The 12,080-nt window shown below is 38.7% G+C and overlaps 1 long non-coding RNA gene across 1 annotated transcript in view; it reads left to right on the top strand.

Annotated features, from left to right (window-relative positions):
• LOC109380422 (uncharacterized) overlaps window positions 1-12,080 on the top strand; it is a 38,134-nt gene that overhangs the window by 2,307 nt on the left and 23,747 nt on the right. The gene's annotated exons all lie outside the window — the stretch shown is intronic.

The raw sequence follows: 12,080 nt of genomic DNA, 5'->3' as shown, positions 1-12,080 counted from the left end.
CACACACACTCACACACACTCACACACTCAAGAGACACACGGCAATTCTATCACTATATCGCAGAGAAACCCAGGTTTGCCGGTGATGTCATCACATATAAAATTTCGCCGTTGTGGGTAACATTTTCGGTCGCCTCAGCGCCAGGGTCTGTTGGGTGTGTGCCGTAGGAAGTTCACGTGTTTGCTGGGTTAACCGACACCCGGAGGAAAAGGGCTATTTTATTAGTCGCTCTTTCTCTCTTGAAGATGTGTTTGTGGGGCAGCCTGGGCACGTTTATCCAGATCTATGTAGTCAGGCAGAGTTGGCTGGTTCTAGGGAGCCCTGCTAATGTGCTGGCTGAACGCTGGAGAGGAGGCTGAATTTCAGTGGCATGATCGGATGTAGAAATGGTGAGCGTTTTGAAATCTTTGGGGTGAAACATGCGACAGTACTGATGTGTTACGACTTGGCGGTTCTTATTTGTCATTACAATTTTTGTCACCATTGAATCACTTCTAATGTTAACTTACTGCTTCAGGGACGATGATAAACAAATGATTTAAAAGTGCAGCTCGTGTCATGTGCTCTGGGTTAGAAGAGAGTTGGGCTCAAATTTCGTTCTCCAGCACAGGGTTTCTGTTCTATGGGTTTATACACTAAGCAGTTATCCCCAAAACAAGTGTCTAGATGGTTAATAATGTATAGATTTAAGTACATTATTTTATTTTATGTTACTCAAATAGAACAAAGTGTATTGATTTTACCAAAACATATTGCTATATCTGAGCTATAAATACGGGATGACTGTGTATACATAACGTCTCTTAATTACCAATTTTTCATATTTAATTTACATTAACCTTCATTAATACAGAATGGTTGAGTGTACTTACCAGTTCTTACCAAGTAGTTGATACATTATTTTCTTAATTTTGGAATTTGCTCTAAATACTTTTTTCTTGCATCCTTTTTAAAAAGGATTAATTCTGAAAGGCTTTGCGAGGCATATGTATATGAACAGTACTATTTATACATCAACACACACATTACTGAGAATACTTTTGCCGATGTATTATGTGATTGTTTTAAAACAAGTGAAAAAGTGTTTTGTTCTTTTTTTGCTGTCGTATTCCTATTGTTGAGAAAAGTATTTAGCTTAAAGAATGGACACATTTTGTACTTAGGAAAAAAAAAAAAACAAGCTACACAATTTAGGTGAGACGCCAGTATGAGCTAATAAATAACTTTGAGAAAGTCTTGGGCCTGACTCAATAATTTTCACATAAACAGCTCTTCCAACCTATAGTGGAGTTCTTGCCTGAGGATGAATTATGTAATTGTTTTATCAGAGATTTTTAAAAAAAATGAATAGTTGGACTTAAGTTTCACATACTTTCTAAAAACAAAACGTGACATTGCCCACTGGGGGATACAGGTTACTAAAAAGGCATCTTTCAAAGAAAGGCAGATAATGGACTTGATTGAAATAGTTGAACTACGTAACACCAATTCAAGAACAAATGGTTTTTCAGAGCATAACAGAGAAAGAACAATTTACTATAGCACAGTTTATTCTTCTTGTACAATAGTAATGATTTATGTGAAACAGCAGAACAAATAGAGTAAATACACAAAAACAACCAATGGTATCTTATGGCAGGGATATATCAAGATTCTCGTGTTTCATATGTTAGAATATTCCTAATTCAATTATTTATGTATCTGAAGACTTTAGTTAAAACCTATACTCTTGCTTAGCATATGTTGATATTATAATCATGGCAGAAGGGCATACTCAGATACTGGCTAAATTAACGTATCAGCGATGTAATTATTGCAAATGCCTCATAGCCAAAAAATGTAATCCTATCGAAAGACATGACTCCAATTTGGCCAACAGTATAAAATGTTGTTTTAGATGCAAGGTCTCTGTTTCGTGCCATCCTGAAGCTGATCTCCCCAAGTAGACGGACACAGGATTTCTCCTCATGAAAAGACAGGTTCAGTTTTTAGAAAACTCAGCCTGTAGGCCCAAGGCGTGGGATTACTCAGTGGAGGCCTCCGCCCCATGCACAGGAGCCTCGGGACTCAGCAAAGCAGGGGAACTGGTTTGGTTGCTTCATGCCTCAGATTATATTCTTCCCAGTCTACGTGCAGACAACACTCAAAATTAATTGGAGTGAAAACTATCAAAGATATTTTCACAGTTTCCAAAAGATCTACGGTCCTGTGGAGATGCCATGAGGGAAAAGTGTTCTAAGAGTGATTGAACGTTCCCCTGCCTGAAACTCAGTCAAGCTCAGGGACGCGCTGGGGTCAAATGGACTCATGAATCACAGATAGGAAATGAGCATATTTGGAGGCTTAAAAAGAAACATTTGGGATATTTTACCGTACACAGATTTGGGGTTGATTTTTGGCACATCTTTTTAAACATCAAGCCCACAGTTCAGCTAAAATAACTTTTTATATGGATAGCTGAGACCAGATGGCCACGTGCTCCTTTCTTATTTAGATGAGATTTTTTCCTTTCAATAACATCTTTCTTCCTGACCTGCTTAAAAATTCCAGCGAATGAAATCAGCACAGGATTTTCAATTCTAATTGACCATGTACAGAGGAAGGCCAGTGGAGAAATGAGTGGAGACACTGTAAGGCAGGCGGCCTCAGTTTTCTCTTGTGGTTTTTCCCCGACTCGCCAATCCAAACTCATGGAAACATTTAATTTGTATTAATATTAATAGAGCTGCAAGATTAATCCTCAGTGCACATGATATTTGAGTTGGTGATTTCTGCCACATCACCAGGAATCCAAAAAAGTTATCATGAACTTCCAGTCTCTGAACTAGATAGTGAGCAATTTACTGGTTAAAAAAAATACATTAACACATTGGTAGTGATAATAGAATTATGATGAAAGCATGATGAAACTAAATTTATTTTCCTTGTCACGTGAATAAATCATTATTAGAATATATATGTGTGTGTACACACACACACACACACACACACACACATACATATAAAAAATTTTAGAATACTATGAAAATATCCACTATCTAAAACTCGTGGTTCATTATGTGTATGGTCATTATATAAAGAAAAAATATTTTTTTCTGGATATTGTCTTTGGACTTGGATTAGTAAAAGATATCAAGAATTTTTAAATGCTCTGCATAGTCAATGTGGTTTAGCACGTCATACAAGCTGTAAAGTTGAGTATGTAAGTGCCCGTTTTTTTTTTCTTTTTGACAACTTCTTGACTCAGATAATTTTCTCCATCGCTTATGATGCAAAGTCAAAGATGTTCTCTTTAAAAATTTTTTTAATTTGAAAATGGTGAAAGTGTGAAATGAAACAAGTTACCCTTCTGATATTGACATTATTTTGAGTAATAAAGATAGAAACATGTACCAACATGTTTTTAAAATATATAATAGAAATAAGGAAAACTCCAAATTAATTCTCAATGCCATTGGCCTCACAATGGCACTGTCTCTGATTTGGAAAAATTCGTTCCTTCTTCTTCAGGTCACTTTGTACCTCAAGCAAATCTACTCGTCAAAAATAGGATGCCCCTCAGGAAGCCACATTAGTGCAATTGTGTGAAAAATGCGTCATGTGACTGAGATCAATTAGAATTTCTTTGTATCAAAATTACACCAAAATTGAAACATGATTGCCCACCTGTGATAGCACAGCTGTGAAGGCATGTCCTAAGCCACCAACATATGAAGTCAGTTCTTTATGAACCTTGTAAAATTTAAATTTCTGAGATTGTCATATATATATATATATATATATATATGCACATATTTATCTGCGAGTCAATTTGTGTTACCTAAATATGAGAACTCTCATGCCACTAAGTATATGCGTTGATTAATACATCTCATCTCTCATATTTGATGATTTTCCCACTGATTTATGAATTATAAAAATCCATTAGAAAAAAAAATACGCATGGACGTGATTTATCCAATTCGTGTTCTACTACCCCAAATGAATAAAATATATTTAGCAACTTAAGAAATCAAAATATAAACAGAAAACGTAAGCATAGTACAGAGTCTAAGGTAGTCAATTATACTTATTCTTAGTTCAGTTTTACTTTTGTAATAACAGATATTACTTAGCAGTGACTCTAGCCCTGTATGTAGGAGGTGATGGATAATGCGATCTTGGGAAATATTGTGAAAATTATATTGGCGGTGTAACTTAGATGGTTGAAGCAAAATAGTCAAGACTGCTAGGTGTCAATAAGGCATAGGACTCAGAGCTGCTCCCATGTGGTTCTGGGAAATAGGTCTTGGTTCTGCAGGAGCGTAGACATTCGCAAGTCCCAGGTGAGTTCTGGCATGTTCACTGGGATGGAGTCACGGCTGGGATTTGCTGCCCTCTCTCTGCCCGCCCTGATTCCTGAGGGGACAGCACAGGAGCAATGGCCGGTTAGGGAGGCTGTGCAGCTGTGTGGCGTCTGCCCCTCGCTGGGCTCCGTACTGTCCTGTAGGCGGTGACGAGCAGCTGGGGTCAGAGGTCCTTGGACACGCAGGTCCTGTCACACGCCTGGCCCCTCAGGGTCTGTTTTCATGCTCCCCTGACTAGAGTACTGAGGTGCCCCCTCCCTGGGCTGCGTGTTCAGCCACTTCTGCTCAGGTAAGACTTTGGCTTGCCCTTCGTTACATAGTGATGGTTCACAGTCGGGCTGTATTTTTTTTTTTTAATTTTGTATTTTTAAACGGTGAAGGAAGTGGGGCTAGCAGGGCATATGTGACATCAAAAGAGTAAGTGTAGGGGCAGATGGCATTCTGAAAATCTGCAGTGTTGCAAACGGAATAATAAGCTTCGCACTGAGCTGGACTGGAAAGCGCCGCCTTCCAGCTCGTGGACGGTGCCCTCTGGGGAGGGGAACCTGCTGTCCAGACCGCCCATAAGGTGGCTTCCTCCTCCTCGCAGGTCACACGCAATGGGGTCTATTTCCTGCGGGGAAATCGCTGTTTTAATTTAAAAACCCTAACTTCTCCTTCAGTAGGTGTCAGACTAGAGAAACAGAACTTAAGTGTGAAAGGAGATTGTGTCCACAAGAGTATGAGGGTGTGAGAGCTGTGCCAGGCGATCCCAAGCGAGGGGGCTGTGTCCAAAAGTTGGTTCAATTTTCATCCCAAAGACGGATTATCTGGAAACCTGTCTGTAAGTGTAACGTCTGTGTGAAGGGGAAAGCGGGACTAACCAGGAACCCCATTTGAGCTTTTAAGTATTTAAGCTTATCGCTTTAGGGACACTCATGAAAGAGACGCAGTTCGCTGTCTGGTATAGTCTGGCTGCCTTGCAGATCTCAGTCGCCAGTCAGGACAGCGGTCCACATATGCTGGGAGAGGAGGCAGCCCGCAGCCATTGCCCTGGTCCATATAAGCCACTTGACAGAGTGCCCCTTGCCCTGAAAGGAACTTAAAGATGTAAGCTGACAGCAGTTGACTACGAAGAAACTCCTTCTTTGATTAGTCTGAGGACAGACAGGGGTTAATGTTTCAAATCTCTGTGCAGAGGGGTTTGGGAAAAGAAGATAAAAACTGAAGCAGAGACTAAACTGCTGGAGGTTTGGTTGTATTTATGGATGATGCCACATCTGGAAAAGGAGAAAATCAGGGCTGGAAGAGGAGGCCACAGGGGGGCATGGGACTCCTCCCTGAGTCTGTGGCCTGGTCCGTGGATGCTAAGACACAGCTGTGACCTCTGCTCCCCTCACGCCACCCTGTTCCAGGTGCAACGTTTTTGCAAGTGCTTTGCCACTCCTGAACCCCGTGTGCAAACTTCAATCTGTAAATGAACAGAGAATGCTGGGTTAGGAGACAATCCAGGAGTTACGATGCTGCAGTTTAAAAAAAACAAAAGTGAAGATGTGTAAACTTACACCCACTTCCTTTTATAGTTAATAAACAGCGACTACAGTTCTCCTTCAGGATGACTAAGGCTATCCCAGTGCAAACTGCATTTCAGCCAGCTTGGTACACTTGCTGCTATGATGAACTTTTGCAGAGTGATTTCTGGCAAAACGAATTCTCGTTGAAGTGAACATAGGGAAGTATGTATAATGATTTCTTTAAAATTTTCACATATACACTCTTAGTAATACATGAATCTCTTATGTTGTAGGTTTTGGTTTTTTTCTAAGAATTAATTTTTCTTTTAAACTGCATTAACTAAGAGTAGAAAACACAAAATACCCTAGTATTTTATCCTGAAATATAGTAAAACTTTGATTTGATTTTATCTTTCTGATGAATGTTTTGTTTAGAAGACAATTCTCCAAATTACATAAATTTACTCATTTTACATATAGATGTTTTTGAACTCTGAAGAAAATGAAATCTCTAAATTATGAGAACAAGAGTTTTAAAATCGCACTAAGGGAGTCATAGATAAACATGCCTTTTTTAGCTAGAATAAAAAGGTAGAAAAAACTTCATTTTTAATTTAGGAATAGTTCAAACTACACAAAAAGTAAAAGCAGTCTAGTATATATCCTCAGATATCTACCACCAAGATTTACAATTTTTAATACTTTTCTCTACACCAAGCCATTAAAGATTAAGTATATAGAGTTGAAGACCCCAGGCCCTTTCATCCCCTGTTGTCCCTCTACTATAGAAGTGATCACTCTCTGTCACTTGCTAGGTCATCTTTCATGTCTCCATTTTTATACTTTAGCATCTACTTTGTATCAAAAACAATTAGAAGTGAATAATATCAAATACGAAGTTCCTACATTTGCTGTTTGTAAATTTACCTTCAAATTATTGGAACATTTTCAAATGAGCATATTCATTAGAAACAGTATTTACTTATTTTTCTCTTGAAAGATAAAATGGTGATTAAATATAAAGATTTAAATTAAAAGCTTTCTTTGCCCTGCCTCAACTAACTTTCTTGGTGGCAGACATTGAGAAAATTGGCCTCCTACCTCCCTTTTATTCAAATTCCTTAGAATTGAGTCTTTTACATTTTAACTGTTTTTACTTTATGTAGGGGATTGGTAATGTGGTAAAAATTTGTACTGTAGTATTATCTCCTTTGCTCTAATTTTATTGCTTTCATGAAGGAGCATTACTATAAGTGGCTTCATGCCTGGATATTAATTGTCATAGTTTACACTCTCATAGTATCTTGTAAGGATGCTTATTTTAAAATATTCGAAGGAGCCACAAAAGTTACCTTCTGTTTAATTTGCTAAGAAAGTATTGGCAATCTCATAGTTAAAGAAAGAAGCACTGACATGAGGGTTGGTTTTTGCCTTTTCATTTGGAGCCAGATTTCTTTCAAAAAGGAGCAAAAGCATTTCTGAAAACGTATTGAAGCTGAGATCCTTACTTGAACACAGTATTACCATGGATTTGCATGAACTGTGTGACCCGCTCATGCTGTGAGCATCTCTGGAAAAATATCATCAGAGTAGAAATCTGCATGGGTGCCTGCTGTCCTGTGTTAATTTAAAGATAATCTTCAGAGAGAAAGCTTCAGAATTACATACACGTGTGTTTAAATGTATTTTTCCCTAAATTCCCTTAGGGATTGTTTGGGTAGCAATATGTAGAGAAGTGCCCACAGTCAATTCAGAATGTAAGTCGAGAGCTGAACGCCTAGACGGAAAAGGTATGCATGAAGCACCCAGGGTAGAAGCTTGGGACTCTCTCCATGTCAACTCTTTTCAACTTGCATTTTGTTGAACTGTGTGTTATTTCAAGACTGGACAATAGGTGACCACTCATAAATCTTTATTCCAGGCAGTGTTTAAGGATGAAGCCAGACACGTGTGCGAGACTCCATCTTTCTTTCAGGTTCAAACCCGAGTGGAGTGTAGCCGTCAATCAATGTGGCTTCCGATCCTTTATGCTAGGTACACAAAAACACTGATTCAAGGATTCTGAGTGCACCATTCCTTAAAAGAATACATTGCTATACAACATATTTAAATTGTATTTCTTCCATAAGTTTTGTATACCAAACCATTTACTCAGACATCACACTTTTTACTATAAAATGAATTAGAACGGAAAGCTGATCTTTACAGACTCTTGTGTTATAATATGAACCAAAGAACGGCAGACATAGTCACTAAATATTTATTGAACTTTCTCTCAGCCACCTATCCTCCTATCCTCTTCATTAGTCTTTAAGGTTCCGATAATCTTTCCCTCCAGATAATTTCACAGTCAGTGTCACTCTTGGGGTCTTTTTTATTCTTCCTTCTCCAAAACCCTGGCCCATTCAATAACTGCCTTTCAGTATTCCTATGTCTGTTTCTGATTATAGTCACATGGCAACTAAAAAGAACACTGGGGAAGGAGCGAGACGAGGTGTCACTAAATAACTCAGTGACTCTTTTTGGACCTCAAGTTCCATATCAGAAGTTCAGGGCTAGTGGACCCCCAAGGTCCTGGGACACACCTCTGCAGGGTTAACTAAAACCAAGACTATTAAGGGATCGAGGAATTCTGAGCTCTCAAAATAACCTCAGTATGCTGCACGTGCCAGGTGGTCCATCCTATTAACATGTAGGCACATGGAACTTATTCTAGAATGTTCCTTCGCAGTGTTGTTTGCACCTCATAAATTCCTTTGTAGACAAACTCTGACTCCCATATGTGCCTCCTAGAGGGTGTTTCTCACCTGGGTGCTCTGTCCTGCTGCATGAATGAAGTACCATCAGTAAGCTGTACCATACGTAAGGCTTCAGGACATCTTAGAGAATTCTGACCATGCACCTCACTGATGATCCAAACAACGCCAGGAGACAACATGGTCAATTCTCTGTAAAGATGCTTTTGACTAGGATATTCTATGCAAACTCTGTACTAATCTGGAACCACTAGGCTGCATGACAAAAAAAAACAAAAACAAAGAACAAAAACGAATTCACTGCAGGATGGACCTTAACTGTTGCTACTGCGATCATATGACATGACTGTGGAGTTTCCCAAATGCTGAGTTAGACATTCATACAAAGAGTGGCAGAATAGACATCCTCGAGGTATTAACGAAGTTAATACATTTCGAGTTAGCCCTACCACTATTTTTACTCTAAGAAGTTGGTCATTAAGACACTGTTGGAAGACTCTGCCTATGGGTTTGCCCCAAATTTTAGCAGTGCAAACTTACTCAAATTTCTTGGTTTTGAACAACCTAGAGAAGTTATAACTTCTCTTGCTAATTCAGGCTATGCTTTTGTTTTAAACTGGTTTATAACTCATGTATGTATGTATACTGGACTTCCACAGGGAAAGAATATATGAATGGAACTTACAGTCTCAAATGTCAAAAGCAGGGATAATATTAAAAATCCCAAAATCAAGAGTGCAGCATGAGTAATGGGGGTCCAGGGAGGAAAATGTCACATCAGGTGAGTTAAATAATGAGTATAAAATGAATTACAAAAAACGCACTTGAAATATAAAGAGTTATAACTATATTGAGGTTTTGTTTTTTTTTCACTGAAGTCTATACAAAAGATTTAATTTATTCTTTTAGGAAATTGTAATCAACAATTTAATCAACAACTATTCAGATTATGTCATAAAGCAGACAATTAGAAGCTAATTTCTTAAACCTATTAGTCCACCAAAATTATCTCTGCCTCTAGAATATTATACACACACAGAACAGACCCAAATTAAACCGCTTTTGTAGATATCCTCTGCATACAGAAACTAAGTGCCTTCAGACTATCCATAATATGAAACTGAAGAAATGTCCATGAGGTTTTTTTTCATCCTTCCTAATAAAAAGCTATACCACTTTATTCCAATAGTCATAGAAATGTAGCCATTAGATGGGTGGGATGAAGGATGAAAAGAAGCAATGTAACAGCAGGTCGTAGTAAATGCAGAAGGAGCACCTTAGCTGAAAATGTGAAATTATTTCATGAAATCCTGTAGACGTTCAGCTGCAAGTACTGATCCCACATTTAGATGCTGTCGTTGTGCGAAGCTGTGGTACGTGATGCCACAGGCACACGTTTCCACCCATTCTAATGATGGCATTTGGCCTTGGTAGGAAAATCTTGATTTCTGTAAGTGCTGTAAATGTTAAGTTGAATTTATGCCTCTGGATTCTAATTATAACTTTTTTTGGGAAATGAGATGTTAAGGGAAAACTAACCTGGGACCTATTAGTGCCTAAATACTGTGCATATAATGAAAGGTAGCAGCATTCTGTGTGTGTGTGATCAAAATGTGGATTCCTTTTCTTTTAAGATACTTATTTGCGTGAAGCCCCAGAGCTCAAGAATTTTATCTAGTTAGTGTACTAATATTATTTTCCACCAGAAAAGAGCCTTAGAGATTAGTCGTAAACAAGAAACTGAGGCCTGAGAAATGGGGCAAGGAATCCGAACTCATGGAGTAAATTATCTAGAGTGATAAGATAGAACTCTTTCAGTTTCTCTCTAGAAATGACTAGATAAAGGAAAGCAGAGAGAGATGAAAGCACAGAGAGTTTCATTGGGTTAATAACATCAATTCTTATAAAAGTCCTGTTGAAGATAAAACGGAGTCAATTTGTTTTAGGAAGAATCCCCCCCGCCCCCAGAAGCCCTAACTGCTTTGTTATTCAGTGTCCTCATCTGCAAACAGCCCAGCCATGCCCTGTGTATCTTCATAATACCAGGGATATGGATGAAGGCTCACTGCTGGGAGCACTCTGTACTCTGCATCTAACTCTAAACTATTAAAACTCCCGTGAAGGCAACCCATTATTATCCTTATTTAGGAAAAGAGGACCCTTAGAAACAGGCTAAGTAATAGCCCACGGGTGGGGCTCGTGTTAGAACCCAAAGGCCAAACTCTCTATCTGGGCACCGAACTGCTGTCCTCATGGCTTTTCTTCCATTATTGTACCGAAATATGGAATAAAATAGGTTGGGGTGGGGTGGGGGGGCATGGGGAGACATCAATATAATAAAGCCTTTTCCGAATGCAAGATGGTGTTAATTTTAGAAAGGACGATGGCTCTATCTGACATTATCATGCGTAACCAATTTTTAGACGTGCAGATCACGTCTGTCTGTTGAGTTCCATGACAAGGCAGATTGAGACAGAACATACATAAGCACATGGAAAAGGCCATTTGTTTTACTTATTTAGTAAAATTCCTGCACGCTGAACTCTTTTGAAAGCTGCAGTAATAGGATCTGACCTGTGTGGGCAATATATCTTCATTTCCACACCAATGATATTTGTTCTATGAAATTGGCTCGCTCTCGGCCATATTTCCCTGTGGTTCTTCAGTTTCCTCTTGTTGTCTCCATTACCTCATCAACATGTTATATTCTGCTCTTCCATCTAAATCTATAGAAGTAAGGCCTCCAAAAAAAGCAGATCAGTCATGGTTGCAAACTTAAACATTAGTCTCATGGCATTTAAGTAAACGCGGTGAACTTGGCTTTGAGACACTGTGCAGTAGCTCAGAAGTCCAGCCTGTTATGGCCGCCATCCAAAATGAGTGTACCACCAACAATCCTCACAAAAGGACAAAGTTACATCTAAGAGCAGAGCCATCAAATTGTCACAGTGTAGCCCTTTCCTAGTCAATCTGAATTTTTACTGACTGTAAGCTCTGGGGAAGACACTGGGTATCAACATAGTGTGTGTTTTCATGGTTTATAAAGAAAATCCGTAGACAGTCTTAATCTTGGACTGGGGTTAATGGGGCCTGTCAAGGATTAAAAATATGTACCTAGAAATCCTAAAATCGCATACCTCTCAATCTCTTTCTGGCATTTTCTAAAATTTCTATACACAACCAAAATTTGATTTAGTTGGTGACTTGGTCGTACTCATAAGACTATCTTGTGACTCTTGAAGCATTCATGAACTGGATGTTTCTAGATGTGAAACTCTTGACCCGAATCAACTTCTCTCTTGGGGAACAAATGTAAGTCATTGCCCGAAAATGTTCTTGTTGGTTCTCAGCTTTCTAAAAAAATTAGTTCTTGATTTTCTGTCAGGGAGTGAAACTCACTACAGAAATTCATTCATTCCAGAAGCAGCGGTAGAGCATTTTTAAATATGCTCCATCTGAAAGAATTCCTACTCTATTTATTTCA

The sequence above is a fragment of the Hipposideros armiger genome, unplaced genomic scaffold (genome assembly GCF_001890085.2).
Source record: "Hipposideros armiger isolate ML-2016 unplaced genomic scaffold, ASM189008v1 scaffold_37, whole genome shotgun sequence".
NCBI lineage: Eukaryota > Metazoa > Chordata > Mammalia > Chiroptera > Hipposideridae > Hipposideros > Hipposideros armiger.
This window is presented reverse-complemented; position numbering and strand designations above follow the sequence as displayed.